General features: G+C 41.2%; 1 protein-coding gene across 3 annotated transcripts in view; it reads right to left on the bottom strand.

Moving 5' to 3' along the window:
- inpp5a (inositol polyphosphate-5-phosphatase A) overlaps positions 1 to 17,548 on the bottom strand; it is a 220,012-nt gene that overhangs the window by 29,692 nt on the left and 172,772 nt on the right. The window lies entirely within an intron of this gene.

Here is a 17,548-nt window from a genome sequence, read left to right as displayed (position 1 = left end):
CAAACAAGTTGAGGTCTTTGGGAAAGTCAGAAGCTGAATATTTGAACTTTTAAGAACAATTTTGATTCTTCTGGCAAATACACAATAAATTAAAAATTATATATTATGGCGCAGTTGGTAGAGCTGTTGCCTTGCAGCAAGAAGGTTCTAGGTTCGGCCTTTCTGCATGGAGTTTGCATGTTCTCCTTGTGCATGGTGGGTTTTCTCCGGGTACTCCGGTTTCCTCCCACAGTCCAAAAACATGTCAGGTTAATTGGCCTCTCCAAATTGCCCCTAGGTGTGAGTGTGTGTGTGTGTGTGTGTGCATGGTTGTGTGTCTCTGTGTTGCCCTGTGACAGACTGGCGACCTGTCCAGGGTGACCCCGCCTCTCGCCCGGAACGATAGCTGGAGATGCACCAGCACCCCTCCCGACCCCACTAAGAAAATGGATGGATGGATATCTAATTACAGGAGTTTAAAATCATTACTGTTACGTTTCATCATCACTCCATCCTAGAAACCAGAGTTTGAATTAACCACAAGTGTATATAAATATAGAAGCATAATAAAATGCTCACATTGCTTGATGGATTGAGGTTTTACTGTTAACCAGATGTTAATTTATCCTCAACACTGTGTTGCGTTCAAATGCCTGTTTTAAAAGAACCGACCCACAAACTCCCTTCTCTTTATCCGGTCTATGTACTGAGCCCCTGGACTGTGTGTGGGGTTAAATTCAGCTTTGTCAACTCTCTTAACAATTAGTTAAACATTCGGCCATCTGTGTTTGAAGAAAGCTGAATAAGGAAATCCCTCAGTCAGAGGTTCCCATAGCACACAGCAGAGGCTGAGAGGAACCTGATTGAAATTCAAAGCACAGATTAGATAATCGGGTCAAGCCAATATAGCCGGCAGAAAAAGGCTCTTTAGGCTGAAATGTCACAAATCAGACCTGCTTCGGCCACGAAGAAATGGCACACCAGATTAGAACAAACACCGACCCTGAGAGAAAGTGGAACAACTCCTTGAAGACGACCCCCCGCCCTTCACCGCTCCAACGCTTCCTTCGTACCCCCCCATTCCCAAAAGGAAATTTCTAAAGCCCCAACAAATCGCTCCATCTTTCACTCATTTAGGCCATCCAAATGCTGGGTCAATATGGTCCCCTGGCAGCCAAATGCTAATGCGCTTAAGTGTGCTTAAGAAGCTTTGTGCAATGAATAGGCCAAAGAAGGAGCTAGTGAGAAGGGCAAGAGATGCTTTCCCTGTCAAAAAGTCATTGTAGCCACATTTAGCAAAGACAATCACAGAAAGTCCTTTTTGTTGTTGCTGATGGCTTTACTGTCAGCACCAAACACATTCTAGTTAACAGGAATCAGAAAAAAATAACCTTTTGCAAAAGCCTGGAGAAAAAAAAAGCCACTTTTGTCTTGCTTTCTTAATTACACCTTGTTAATTTGACAAGAATCCTTCCAAATGAGAATCCTTTCCTCTTAGAAATCCCCAGAAGTCTCTAAGTTCCCATCAAATCCAGATGTTGACAATTCCACCGTTTCCACAGGCAAAAAGGAGCTTTGAAATGCCATTGAACGTATAGACCCAGCACCAGGTCCATCGGACTTTTTCACAACCACACACTTAATTGTTTTTTAATGGGATTTTATGTGACGTACCAACAGAAGGTTGTGGAAGGAAAATTGTGCGCGGTTATTAACATTTTTCTAAATACTGAAAAGCATGGAAAGGTGCCTAGATTTGTGCCAGAGATACAAAGATTCAATATTAATAACCGAGTCGGATCAGATATTAGGGACAATGATCCATAAGTGCAGATCTATTCAGTCTAAATCTATGCTTTGTGTTATACACAACATCATGCTTTATTATTTATTTTACATTATATTTCAAATTCCTAATTACACTTTAAGTATTCAAAACAAAGTTTGTTGCAGTTTATTTTTACTTTTGACAAAGATTGTCCACCTGATGCTTTGGTCAGTTTTAGTTTATTTTTTATTCAGATTGTCTGTTATACTTCTAATTGCACTGACTGAACTAATTAAAGCTGTATTGTTTTTACATGTTTGACCAAATTTGTGAAGCTATTGGTGTATTTAAGTATGCATACGTGTCTGAGTGTTTTTTTTAAAGCATCTTAAGTCAATTCTGCACTGTTTTTCTGTATCAGATCAGTATCAGCCGATACTAAACTTCAGATATTTGTATCAGAAGTGAAACATGTGGTTGCCTGATAATTAATTAGAGGCCATTTGAATCCAGTTCACTACTTTTAGGCATGTACTCCACTAATCAGACCTTTATGGACGTTTTTGTTCACACTTTCCATCAAGTCTAACTCAGTTTGAGCTACTTTGAAAGAAGAATGAACAAAAAACTGCACACAGTTGACCAGTGTTTTCAGACTTTTATTTAAGAAAATAAAGAAAAAACATGCTTCCTCCTCACAGTTGTGCAATACTACTTTAACTCTAGTAAAATACGGTGAGGTTGTGTGGCTGAACTCTTACAAATTCTGATAAGGTTTAAGAGGTATACATACTTTTGCAGGCTACTGTAAACTCACAGATCATGCACATAATTTGCAGAGTAAAAACAGTAATAATGGATGTCCCAGTAATAAGATAGCTCCATATATTTTGTATTTATGTGAGCCTCGAGCTTGTGCCAGGAGAGTTCGGCCAGGACAGTTCAACAATTAGCTAATGCTTCCTTTTCTTGTAGGAAAATGTCTTTTCCAAGAACGATTACTCTTTGGAATCCTGGCTGAATTCAATTATTTCAGCTTCAGGGTAATGTATGATTCCAGCTGGGCTGTAGGAATAACAACACAGATGTAGGAGAAGGAAGACCTTACATGCACAAGAGCCTAATGAGGAAAATATTTTAACAAATTAAAGTTTGGTGGATCAATACTGATGCAGGCTCTCCTTTAGCGACCGAGTTCTGCACATTTGCATAGTCCTGCAAGCTCACATTAAAACGATTGATCCATCCATATGTTCAACGACGGAACAATCAGTGTATCAGTGAAGCCGCAGGCGGGTGATTGCACACAATTGATCACAGCTAACCTATGGTCTCCCAAATGGCTCATTCAAGCGAGGGACAAACCTCCAGGAGCTTCGACTCATCCCCGGTGTTCCTGTCATAAGATCTGGCCAGCAAACTCCAACCATGGAGATGGGGAAAATGAGAACCCCATGCTGTCACTTAAAGCCATACCAGAGCACTGATGTGTCCTTGGTACCGCCAGCTGCATGGCCGGTCCAGGTGCTCCTGCAGAGTCTCTGAACAGTCAGCTCCCTTCAAAGCTGCTGCTCCTTAAACGTATTACATGTAGACGCTGATCAGCCTAAATGACATTACGACCAATAACACAATTTGTGTGGTTGCAATTGACTCCTTGTTTGATGCCTGCTTATTAGCTTGCAGGAGGGACAAGAAGGCAGGCAATGGGAAAATATTAACAAGCAGTGGGGGTGGAGACGGCTGGGTGACTCAGCATTATGGGTCAGAGGTCAGCATTGAGTGTTTGTAGAGGGCCACAGATTGGAGGTGCTGTTGAGGACAGCACTGGCTTTGTCCATCGATGGAGGATAATCTCCTGACTGTGGAAGGAGGAAGCTCTCTATTCCAAGAAGACAAGCTAAAAGCAATCTGTCTCACTTCAAAGACCAAGGTCCAGACCCCCAGCACTCAAATTCAAGCCTTATGTGGATGGCACTGCTGGCCAATGGACGCCATCCACCGTGTCCAGCTGAAACATTTAGGAAATCCCAATATAACGCCATAAAAGGACTCATAAGAGGGTCAGAGGTCACCAGTTAGAAGAAGAAAAACTCATTAGACTTAAGAAAAAGATGAAAAAACTACACTTGAAAGAGTATGACTCCAGTCATCAATCCTCCACCACTGTGCTTGGGTGTTTGGGTTTATGTGTTGTGGTTGGTCATTTCTGAAGATGGTGCTACACTTATGGTCAAACATTTCTACTTTGATCTTATCTGTTCAAAAAATGTTGTTCCAAAGGTCGTCTTCATCCAGATCAAAGGTGTCCAGACATCTTCAAGGACCAGTGTCTATGGCTGTCGTACTCGAGACCGATCTTGTTCAACCTTAGGATGGTGTTAGACTCAACCACATTTGTACTTGCTCTTGATGAATTTCAACCGAATTGTAGTCCGCAGTAGTTGTAGTTTGGCAATGGAAGCAGAGGAAGTAAATTAAGCCATTCGGTCCATGCTGGTCAAGTCGATCACAGCCATTGTCCATTGTGTAGCCTGTTTTACACTGCTTCCATCCCATTGCTGACATATCGAAGGAAATCCAGTAAAAGACAAGAAGTTGAGTGGTGAAGCTCTAGTGTATTGTTGTCAGTCAATCTTGCACTGCTTTGGTGTGGACTACTTTAGAGAATTGCTATCCTAGCCATGGCCTTCCAATGCAATTCCACTTCATTCTCATCTCCCTTCAGTTTTTCTTCTGGGATTTGTCCTATTGAGCTCGACTTCTCAGAATGGATTTGATCCTGGCCAATCAGCGAACAAAAGAAGTAGTTGTAAATGATGACAGAGTTTCTGCGTGTTTTGAATTGTAGTCAGCCTATTGTTGTAGTTTGGCAAAGACATCGGAAGAAGTGAACTAAGCCATTCAGCTTGTTTTGGACATGCTTCCAAATATTAAGGAACTAAATTCAGAGCAAGAGGATGGTTACTTGCAATGGACGCAATTTTCGGTAAGCTTCATAGCGTCTTCCTTCACAATCAAGCTGGCACATTACCGACACCACAACCAAACGTTAGCGATCCAATCATTTAAAACTTCAACAGAGTTTGAAAACTTCAACAAACTGCAGGTGTGCCCTTAATATCAGTTAGCATGAAAAAGTATGAGACAAGGAGTGTGTATGCAGCAAGAGAGAGGAGTGGAGAATGAGCTAACTATTCATTCTTCATTACCAGGGAATTTGGACAGGGGCGACTCTGTGACAGCAGGGGCAGTGGCATTGTCAGATCGTACCATTATTTGTCTGTTGACATGCAAAGCAACGCTGCCAGAAGATTTAAGGTTTGGCGGCTTCGTCCAGCTTCGCACTGCGATCACTTTTTTCCCACTCGCTACCGTTCTTCATCATCAACATGAATGGGGTGAGAGAGTGCAGCTTGAGTAGGTAACAACAAATTTGGTCTCCTGCTTTCCTACAAGCTATTACAGAGGATGGCCAGTAAATCAGCTGTGACCCTTTCCACCTCATCTGGCTGGACTCCGGCCAGAGTTATCCTCTCCTCTCTGCTTGTGGCGAGCTAATTTAATGCCTCCAAGCACAGCGGATTCATTATTGACACATATGGAGCTCGGAGAGGATTCAGCATGGAGGAGAGGTGAGAGTGGACACATTATCAACCGCAAAGTTAGTCTCTGTGTGACCTGCTGGTCAGCAGCTGACCCCAGTAAACCCTCAGTTATGCTAGCCTCTTCCCATGAACTCGCTCGACGATGTGAGAACTGATGCTAAGAGCTCATGGTGGTGTCCGCTTCGTAGGAGGTCTTCCACCTCGCCACGCCTTCGCCGAAACCAAGCTCCAAGAGGTACGAGGGCGTGCGCGGCAGCGATAATGTGCCCTATTTATCTTGTGCATTATAACATCTGGGAAACTTCTCTAAAAACAAAAGGCGAGCACTGAGGGCTGCCATTCTGCCTTTACCTTCAGAAATCCACCAAAAGCATTTGTCCCTTCGAAATGGAGAATGGACAGGCCACAAATCATTCAGGACAACAGGACCAAGGGTTTCTATGTGTGTGTGAAGGAACCTGAATGTGTGTGTGCATGTGTGTCCCTGGCATTTAACTCCTCTGCTGGCCCATTCTGCAGAGCCCTGCAGGACAAATTGCCCTGCATGGTTGTCTTTGAGAAGCAGTGCAGCGCGCAGAGAAAGGGACAGGCCTGAAACACAGAGAACAGGCCTATAAAAATTCATCACTTTGACCCCCCTGACCTTCTTTTATTCAGGGGGCTACACACGCACAAGCACACACCACCCATCTGAGCTCTTAAGACAGAACTATTTGGAAGTTTTCTCCAATGATTCTCAGTAAAGTTTCCAACAAACAAAACCACAGCAACTTAAACAAGACATCCTGAAGTAGAGACATTCCCCAAAGCTCCTGATCTTTGCTTCCAGTTCTCCAGCATATGCTCCCAACAAGCAGCAGACACAAAGGCCAAGGAAAAGCTTTCTCTGCAAGAAAAAGGCCACCAGATGCTTCTTTGTGGCCGTTCTTCTGTGTAAAAACAGTGGCAGTAAAAAGAGGGTTGGCTCTCCTGAGGCATATTAGTCCCAAGCAAGAAGAGGACATTGTCTCAGGCAAGGTTCCTGACACATTACTGCCACCTGTACAAAGAAAACCTAATGAGAGATTTAATCTGAGAAACCTCCCGTGCCACTTTAAGTCAGCACTTTGAAAACCAACCACGGCAGATGTCTGCTAGACTGTTTAACACAGGCTTTTCCTAAACTCTCAATGAGGCCGGGTGGGTTTATATTGTCCAGCAGCCATATGGTTAAATGTTCGCTGCATTTGTTTCCAAATGGGTAAATCCTGTTTTCTTTTTAACACCTCAGGTATACAGGCGAGCTTTTATCCAGTAACTGAGAAAACAAATACACAGACAAAAATGTACCCAATCTAGAGTTAGAGAACCTAAAGTAGGAAATATAAATAATTTATAGTCTCTGCTTTTAGGTACTGAAAGTTGAATAGACCAGATTTCTTTCTTGGGGGGAAAAAATCTTTTAAAAAGATGTGTGGTTTTCTTATTGGCAGCAAAGAAAAAGGGTCTGCAGGTTCACTTATTCTGACTTTTTTGGAAAATATATCTAAAATATTTTAAAGAGAATGTAGCGTGAGAAGATGAAATACCTACCTACACTATTGGCTGGTGCTTGCAAACTAGCAGGAGCACCAATCACTTTCTTTGGTGCTGACCAGTAGGAGGGGAGCTAAGGAAAACTTTAGATGTTAGCTTCTGGTGGTGCTAAGTCGATTTCCACAGTGAGTATTACTACATATCAAAGTATATTTGGTGTTTGAACAATTAAACTAAGCAGTTATAGGTGTTTTTATCGGGGATCTTAAGTAATCATAGATTTCAGGTATATGTGGATGGGGGTTCACTGGCTGAAACTTGGGTGAACCCAATGGAAATAAACACAGATGGGGAGGACAGAGTTTGACTCTGGTAATTAAGAGGTCAAATACTGCAAAAAGTCCAGCTTTTTTATTGTGCAAAATATCCAATAACCTGAAGAATTCCCACTACAAAAAGCATGGACCAAAACCATAAACTTGTTTTATGAGTTGAATAAAATCCAGAAGCTCAGAACTAATTTCACCTGCAGCACATTTTTTATTCTATGCATCATTATCCTTAGGAATAATAAAAATTGGAATCAAATGTTCAAACTTCAGAGGTACTGGGAGCTTTTAAATTGCTTTGTAAGGTTTCGGTTTGCTAGGTCACCAAACTCCTTTATCCCCACTGGGTAAAAAAAACACACACAAAGCTTTCACTTTAAGTGGAGCTGGAGACTGCTATCTCTATTTTCTGCCTGGATGATCATTGAGTTATGCACTAATTCACCAGCTTGATCGTCCAAATGTCACACTTTGCTTTTTGGCAACTTTCTGCTGCCTTTTTTAATCAGCCTTTTTTCTTAACTTCTGCCATAAAAGTGAATTGAATTATCTTGAAGCTGCATAAATGGTGATATAATACTTTCAAATATAGCCAAGAGCAGGGTCATTGATGGTAAAATAAACACATGCTAAGCACCTGAAAACACTGCACACTCATTTAATTTACTTTTTCAGCTGCACCTCTAAGTGGGAATCAATTAAAGGAAACATACAGCGAGGCAATCTGTTGCTGCTGAGTCAATTACAGAACATCGACGAGCCAATCTGTGATTAGCGATGGTCCAATAAGCATGGGAGTATGCCGAGTTCATTATGCTGGCATTCAATACGTTCATTTCTGTTTGCCTTGAAAAAGACAAAGCTTTGTTGGCGCAGTACAAATAGCAAAGAGCAGGATTTATTATGTTACAGGATGGTATTATTGTTATTAAAAGATTTTCTTTTAATTATTTTTCCTTATTGAGAAGGAGGGATGACAGGCTTCGTTTTCTGGGAGGGGAAGCTGAAAAAACCCTCCTTCCACACAGAGAACATCGATTCACTCTGAGTAGCAGCCTTTAATTTGTTTACACCATTTCATCCAAATGATGTTTGTCCACCAGGGTGAGGGAGAGGGGTGTAATTCAGCCCAGGAGAGTGTTGGGGGATGCTAGGCAACCATCTAGTGGGTGGGCTTTGTGATACATTTTACCAATTTTTCATGCCCATCCCTCTTGATGTGACCCCACTCAGGGCCCTTTATGCCCCTGACAGCTCCGCGCAGGAAAACATGCTGCCGCTGTGATAGCATGAAATCGGGAACAAAGACCCCCGCGGAGAGGGGAAGGGGGCCGCCGGGGCGCGCTGTGCTCCGGACCCGCCTGGCTCTGGACACAAACAGATGTTGGGCCGGCCCCAGCTCTCACTGGCCACCCCCGCACCCGCCACAGGAGGAGGCCCTCCTCAGAGAAATGAACCCATTCGGCATTGTTTAGGCCTCTTCTAAGACAAAACCCGCAGCCACTCCTTCTGAAAGGGCCCGGCGGCGTGGTCGGCGCGGATAAATCACACCATGAGACCCATGAATTCTCAATGCGGCCCTTAATAGGCCCTCTTAAATATGATGGGATATTTGCGCGCAAGTGTGAATGGGGCCTGGCGACTGTTAATGTCAGTGGGCAGAGGAGTTTAAAAGGCAGCGGTGCCAACAGCGGGTTTACAGCGGCGTTACAATGAGCCATTCTGGAGGAACATCACTCTGCTGCTGACTGTTTGGACTCATGTTTAAATCTAACTTCCTTTAACAGAATCCGTAACTTTTCTTATAGGATCCTGAACTTAGAAATGATTTAAAAAGCAACAGAAAACAGAAAAGTCAAGGCAGAATAAAAATCCTCTCATAAATAAGAACATTAAAGCTATGAGACTCATATCCAGCTTTTCTCAACAGTCTAAACAACCCATGTCTGACCTTTTCCCAACCAAAAAATATGATATGTGCTACTTCCGTTTATGGAACTGAATTGGATTTGTAGTTAAATAGTTTTCAAATTGTCTGCAGTCTGAATGACCGTGTCACATTTCATCCGAGATGTGTGTCATATTTCTGCACCAGAAAAAGCCAGACATTGAAATTCTGCAAGCAAACAAAGGTAGAAAATTATAATTATGAACTTATGAAAGAAGTCTGTCGGTGAAGCGCGTTACATCACAGTCCCACCGCTCTCGGCTCTGACTACACAACAAAACAGACTTCTCTACAAAAGTTGCAGTCAAAATGGAATTTATACTAATAGTGCTTTCTTTTTATTAGTTTCCTTCCTCTTGTGAAGGTTTTGCGACAATATTGTTGTCTCCGATTGCTAAATAACTTTAAAATCTATTCATGAACGACTCCATCCGTTATGACTTTCAGAAAAGTGTGACATCCATGTTCTTCCTCTGCGAATGCTGGTCGTTTCGGGATTGTGAACTGTTCACATAGAAGTCTGACTGTGGTTGAAGTGAATTAGTGGTACGAACAATCACACAAAAAATAAATAAATACAGACCAGATTCTGGCATTGCTTGCAATTGCTTCAAGATACAGGAGGCAAAGGAGTAAAAAGGGGGATAAATATAAATGCTTGACACATTTTTGAGATTTTTATTTGTAAAGGAAATTTAATACCTGATTCATCTTCTTTCCAATTCACAGTTGAATGTAATTTGTGTTGCTCCTTCAAGGTTGTGGTTGCAATGAAATGTAAAAAATTTCAACGGGCTTAAATGTTTGTGCAAGACAGTAGAAACTGGATACTTTGCTTGCACATTATCACAATGATTGGATGATTAAAATGCCAGAATTAATGATGCATGCAGTGAATGTTTGGGCCCCCCCCCCCCCCCCCCCATCACCCTGGGGACAACGTGTGTTATCCGAGCATCCACTCCATCCTTCAAAATAGAACAATTACTGTGCTCTGCTCTACAAAGGCTGAGGACTGCATTAGTCAAAAATAGACTGACATCATACAAGTTGGACACTATGTACCAGGCACAAAGGCATCCCTATCCTTCACAGTTTATGCCACATTTCATCTGCAGTAAATAAGAGCGTCACTGTTAGCTGACGCTGGCCCTTCCCTCTCACTTCATCGAGTCAAACTGAATATTAAAACGCAAAAGAAACATAAATATGATGATTAATACAGAACCTGCTTTGTTGAGGAAAAAATTACTGAGAAAATAAAGAGAAACAAGATTATTTCAAATTTGATCAGATTTATTTTCCCCGTGATGAGATTTGAGATATTAGCCTTTGCACAAAAACACATTTATTTAACTTTACAGACAGTAGAACACAAAGTCTGAATTAAATATGTATTATTTTAAATTATTGCAAAGGGTTTGGACCTCCAAACAAATGTTTAAAGAACATTTTTGGAACACTGATAAAGTGTTGTTTTAAATGAATGGAAACTGACAATTAGCAACTTTTTAGAAGCTACAAAAGCAAGATTTCATATATATGAATTTATACTGTTCGATCAAATGTCTACTACAATACCAATGTAGTAAACAATACATTGTTTATGTATTTTAACTAAACAATACATTTGATCAAACAAAACAAGCAAATACATTTAAATTGACATTTATATATTTTTTCCCTTTTACATGAGGAACAAAATAAAATGCTTCTAACCAAAATCAGAATGAACTTTTATTGACGAGTTATGTTTCCATAACTAGTCTTCACAGAAAAAAAGTGAAGATTTTCAAATTACATAAGACCCACAATCTACAACAGGCATTTTGTTTTCTGTTTTTTTTTTGCATATAATTTTCTGGAGGATTTTTCCAGATTTGTGTTGCACAGAAGCTGAAAGCTGCTTCTCCTTGTTCGGTTCTGATGCAGAGCAGAACCGGAAGACCTGAGAGGTCTGAAAGGTTGATACAGCAGATCTTTAATGTATTGTGCTGATAATTCAGAGAGTTTTAAACTAACAGAAGTATATTAATATCTGTTCTCTGAGCTGCTGGTAATCCCTGAAAGGACTTTAGAACTGGGTGATGTGCTCTATCGTCCCGGTTTTGGTCAGAACACCAGCAGCAGCGTTCTGGATCAACTGCAGCTGTCTGGTTGACTTGTTAAGACACTTTTGCAATAATCAATGCACCTAAATATATGCATGGATGAGTTTCTCTAGATCTTGCAGGAAAATTAGTCCTGTAATCTTGGAAATGTTCTTCAGGTGACAGATGGCCGACTTTGTAGCTGTCTCTATGTGACTCTGAAGGTTCAGGTCTGAATCCATCAGTTGAACCAGGTTTCAGCCCTGATCAGTAGTTTGTAGTAGCTTTGTGGTGACTCTGGGTCGTTCTTCTTTAGGCCTCTTTAAGACAATAACTTCAGTTTTGTTTACTAGCACTAGCCAAAACAAACCCAGCTGGGGTCTGCAGCAGTCGTGAAGGACTGAGGGGTAACTCGGGTTGCGTCCCCGACCGGGACCAACCCGTGGGGCCAACGTTGCCTCACCCCGCTGGTGCCAGGCTCTGTGCTCATCCTTGGCTTGGTTTGTCACGCTGTCCCACCGTTGGCACAGTGTTGCTAGCTGCCAGTCACAGTTGCCCCCCTCCCTTCCAGGCACACAATGGCAATAGCATGACTGGCGCCGGGCTCAAACGGCCTGTTGTTAATGAGCAGCGCCAACAGAAGCCACTGCTTGTTCTTCATTTGCCAGCGTTTTAATTATATGGACAGCGCTTCCATCAAAGCCGCATCGCTCAAGTTACGCCCTCATTGCTGAACTCTTTCTTTCCTCTGTGTCTCCAGAGCTGTATTCATTAGCAGAGTAAGCAAACAGAGAGAAGAGAGAGAGAGAGAACAGGGGCTGTTGTCTAGAGAGAATAGTCTCCTTCTATATCCAGATGGGTTATCAGTGGGATAATAGGCCCTCATTGTGATAGATTGGACTCCTCTTGCCAGATAAAATGTCTGTATTGTACTGTGAGGAAATATCACCACAGGCGTCACCTGGGAGGCTAATAAATAGGCATGGATAAACGCTAATAATTCTGCTTCGACTTGCAGAGCCGCGAACAGATGAGGTGTAATGCTCCAGCACAATTAAGACGATGTTAGGAGGGTTGTGTTTCACAGCAAACTATATTGATTTAGTAGGTCAGGCATTATACGCAAAGGATTTGTCAATACGGTTTGGCCGAGCAATGAAATACTCAAATACAGCCCTGCTAGGCATTCTCCAGTAAGTGTTTATACATAAAACTGTCCCATTTATTGAAATGTGCTTCCCTTTTTAGCTAAATCACAAGGAAGTTGGCATATTTATTCCTTTATATACATCTGCGTGAGTGTATCTGGGAGCAGCCATGGAGAGTCCCCGGTGTCAGGGGTTCCAGAGTACAGAGACCCAATCAGTGCTGGCCCGATGGTTAATGGATGGATGGCCCCCAAAATTAATTAGCCTGACTAATGTAGTGTACACTTAATTACACCGACTGCCTTTTGATTTATAGCCGGCGAGATCCGGCAGCGCACACACATGCGAGCCGCGGTCGGCCTGAATAAGAGGGGGGAGGGATTGTTTTGCATTTACAAATTTATTTAGCAAGTTTAGGTTCAGCAGCCAGCACAGCGGCCGTCGACGAGCTGATGAACTGCTGGTGGTTTCGGCTTGGGGCTGAAGGTAACAAGCATGGGGTTACATTTCCCCCCCATCATTTACTTTAACCCCTTCGTCCATGAATTATGATAACCTCACTCAGCCTTGTTTTTCCAATTATCTTCAGGATTTTTTTTAACCGTGTTAAATAATAATTTATCACATTTTCACAATGCAGAGACGTTCATTGGGCTCTGTTGATATCATCTTCCTTATTTCACTTCCTTTACCCTACCTGCACTCCTTTATGTCATCTGCTGCATTTCAGCATTATAAAATAAATAATAAAGAAACTATAACTCACACAACTGAACTAACCAGCAAAAAAATTACATTTGTTTAAGTTATAGTTAAATAAGAGGTTTGGTTTTACAGAGGAAACATTTGCAGCTGATCAAGAACTCTTAATACCAAAATGCTCCCAGATATGGTTAAAATTTCAGGCATAGCACAACTTTAATGATTAAATACTTGAAACATAAAATCTATCCTTAAAACAATATTTTTAAGTGTTTGATCGTATCAATTTGGTGGACGGAAGCACAGAAGCATTTCTGTCAAAACATTTTTTAATTGGTCTGATGTGAACCTTTAATCTTAAACATTGAGTTTTTATTCACTGTAAGCAGAAAAGTCTCATAACCAGAAAAAAATTGGTTGAAAACCTCAGTTTGTGTTTAATTATCAAACTCTCAGCTGGTTGAGGCAGAAGGCTCCTTTTACTGAGCTGTGGCTTCTTTCTCCTGTCGCCACATGCTGGAGGAGAGATTGCTGCAAAGTCAATAACTCGATGCAGCTAGCTGGACTTCCTTAAATGGATTGCATTTTACAAACTATCACCTTAAACTGCATGTTACTGCTCTGTATAATCAGTAAGATCAAACTGAAACGTATATAAAATGAAAACCCTGACAATTCGTAGTTCAGTCTTTGCAGATTTCTTCATACATCTGCAATATTTCAAAGCAAAAGCATTTAGGGAAGCTGAAATACTTTGTTGCAATAATACGTGAAAAACAGCCAATCCAGGAGCGCCATTCATTTTCCTTGGAGTGGAAATAAGGAAGACTGAAGAAATTAGTTTTGCAGTAGAGCTAAGATGGTTTCCACTGTGTGTATTAATGCATACTAAGGCGTAGTTAGTGTTTGATTTATTAAATTGGCAGTTTTAGGCTATTTTAGAATCAGTCTGAAGAATTCATAGATTACATCAATTCATGGATGGCTGCGCTCATAATCCACATGATTAAACAAACAGGAATCTGTCTTGACGAATAGATTGATTTGATTTTATATTTCTGTGAATTAACTGGATCTGTTTTCCTATTAAAGGACCTCGGGATTGTAAACTACAGTTATGTAGACTGAATTTCCTTTTAAACAGTTAAAAGCAATGCATGACCGAGTTAAGCTGAAACATGACATTCATGCTAACCCGTTTCTAATCCTTACACTAAAACTGCTTGCTTTTATCTGTCCTGACATTGTCGTGTGTGTGTGAGTGTGAGTGAGTGTGTGTGTGCTCTGCGGTGAGAAAATGAATGATCTATCACAGTAGTCTGTCATTACAAGGCATCTTACAGCATTCATTTTCAGCAGGGATAGTTGAGGGCCCCACCTTTAATTTCATGCTGCTCAAGCGAGAGAAAGGACACAGGACAAAGGAAGGGAGATTGATGCCCGGTCCGGCCCCTCCCGCCGCTCCGGCCTCCCCCTGCAGTTCCTGCTGATGCCGACAGGGGGACGCTAATCCAGTAAGTGAGAGGCCAGCTGAGCCTAATGAAATCTGCCCAACAGATCAGCCTCAATTAAAACAGCCCCGCACCATGTCCGGGCGACAGTAGATCAAGTCGGCAATTAACCCCTCCCGCTGGCCTCTATCAATCCTTATATTGGAGCAAGCCGGCCAGCAGCACACAATCTCTGCAGATATTAAATTTACATTCTATTAAGTTTAATTAGGAGGGATTTTAAATATACTGGGAATTTGGGCACGGGGCCCCGAGTCTGTCATCGACGCGGCTGATTCATGGCCACATCGAGGGAGGGGGGGTACATGCACATACCAACACTCTCCCTGAAACACATACTGCTGTAATTTCTTGCCTGAAGCGTAGAAAGCCAAGAACAAAATGTGTATTTGTGTATAAATGTCTCAACAACAGTTGTAAGAGCTGGTTTACTGGCTGACAGTCCAAACTTGTGATTTAAATTTGCATTTCATTTAGGCTTGCAGGCGTTTGTTGCTCCACAACGCTCTTAAGGTCCCATAACAGCTTCTGCATGTTCATGTCAGTGACTGCAAGACTACAGAGCAAACCCAAATCATGAACCCTCCACACTGCAAAAACACAAACGTATTTTGGTCTAATTTCTGGTGCAAATATCTTAGTACACTTGAAATATCTTACAAGTAACTTTTCAGCGAGACACAGAAATTTGTTTTAATTGATCTAAAAAAAGATCCACTGGCAGATTATTTAACTTATAACCTGGGGAAAATTTCTTATGAGTTAACTTGCCAGTGGAACTAGAACTTTTTCTTCAAGATTAAGAAATTATTGAATTAAAATAATCTCCTACATCTTGCAGAACAGTAACGTTTAAGTCAGTTTAGTTTTTTTTTGCAAGTGTACCAAGATATTTACTTGGTAAAATTTTGAGTTTTTCACAGCTCACTTCCATGCTTCACATTTGATTTGAGGTGTTTGTGCTGACTTGCTGAGTTGAATTGCCCACAAACATGTTGCTGAATATTAGAGCCAAAAATCTCTACTTCAGTCTCATTTGTTTAAAGGAAGATGTTCCAGAATATGTGGATTTAATTCAGATGACAGTCGTAAAACGCAGAGTTGTGCTTTTCCTAACTTTCTTCTTTTACTACTCTCCAGTTTGCATTATCTGCAGTTTTATTTTTTTAACTATTAAGTGATTTTCTGATGACGCTAAATCCCAAAGCAGTGAATGCTGCCAATGAATCTGCCTGGTTTCCTTGGATAGAAACGTTTTAAGCCAATTTGAATAATTAACTGAGCATAATGCAGTATTTGATAGCTAGGATCAATAGGAACGTGGGATGGTGACATTTGTTGTGAATTGGGGCTGAATAAATAAACTGAATTGAACTGAAACTGAATTGCAGCCATTGTCTTTTTCTAGAAAAACCTTCCCCACAAATCATACCTATTAAGTCTTTTTCTGTTAATTCATGAACTTTTAACTTTTAAGACTCAAACTAAGACTTGAAGACGAGCACACAGGTGTTATGTTATTGCTGCACATTGTAATCCCATTCCCATTGACTAAAAATTCAACCAATTCACCAGGAAAGTAGTCAGTAGATTTATTTTTAAATGACTACTGCTTAGTAAAGAGAGACACTTTAACATTTTGATGTGGGGTATAGAGGACGGAGTAAATGGCTCTAAAATTGATCAAACAAACAAATAAAGCTAAACCAGATTTTAAATATTGGATTTTCTTTATAAAGGGGCAAAATAACTCTATTCTGTGGAGAAAAGGAGCTATAAAAGAAATTAAAACTGACTTCTGAGCAAATTAAACTAAAAAAAACCCAAAACAAACTAGTGAAACTCACTGCTTTAGAACTGATTTGTTTTTAACGAGTCTTTTAAATGGAGGCTTAAGTACATCTCAGAACCCACATCCTTTGTGTTTGTCTTCATTTGTGCAAACATCTATAATAAACAATGGCTTATAAAGAACTGCAATAAATAAAACCGGTATCAGAAACATCTGACTTCTTTTTGCTTACGTCTTCACTCCAGCAACAATAACTGGCTTAATTTTGGCTGAAATAGGACAATTTAATGAGACTTTAGAGCATGCACATGAGTAGGTGCTCTGCAGAGCATCCCAGATTCACACTATATGTTCAAAAGACATCCTTTGTGATTTCTTGTTTTAATCAGCAGCGATGCAGAGCGTGATCAAGCCGAGGCATGATAAGACCCATGGGAGAGGAAAGAGGAGGCCGGTGGGGCCTGGACCACCTCCAGGCTGCTCAACCCCAGCATTAGTCTCCACGTGGCTGTGTCTTTTGTCTGCCAGTCAAAGGCCTGCTGAATGGGGGTCAATTGAAACCAATTCCCTCTGTCGGACACAATTAATGGGGTTGCCTGGGCTGGGGGCAGGGGGGCAGCGGCTGCAGGTCTGTGGTTACTGATCCCGGCGCACAAGCATGTCGGGAATTTGCCACCTGGAATTTGTCTCCTGACAATAACAACCCCACAGCCTTTCACATCCAGCTCCTTTTCAGCGAAAGTCCCAAACATTTTCCTGAGCCATCCGTCGCCTCTTAATGCAGGAAAGATGAGGACTGGATAATGGTTGTGCAAAGTGAAACCATCCACAATGAAGCAAAGGTAGAGAAGAACGGAAAGAGCATAATCATCCTGACTGTTCAATTTTGCTCCTGTAGGTACATCACAATATCACTAAAATATAGATTTATTTGACCTAAAAACCATAACTACGTTGATTGCACACAATTATATACTATAGTTGTTTAGTTCGGTTAATTGTGGTGACTATGGCTCATGCAAATGTAGAGGGGTGAAAAACAAGTTATTAGTAAATAAAAATGATAAGTAAGAAAATAGGCACCACAGCATAATTTTTGTTTTTGTATCTTTAATTTCTCATTGTAATAAGTTCTTTAGTGTTATTTTAGTTAGTCCT

Source organism: Poecilia latipinna, unplaced genomic scaffold (assembly GCF_001443285.1).
Source record: "Poecilia latipinna isolate Pla-1442-1.1 unplaced genomic scaffold, P_latipinna-1.0 Scaffold273, whole genome shotgun sequence".
In the NCBI taxonomy this organism is placed as follows: Eukaryota; Metazoa; Chordata; class Actinopteri; order Cyprinodontiformes; family Poeciliidae; genus Poecilia; species Poecilia latipinna.
This window is presented reverse-complemented; position numbering and strand designations above follow the sequence as displayed.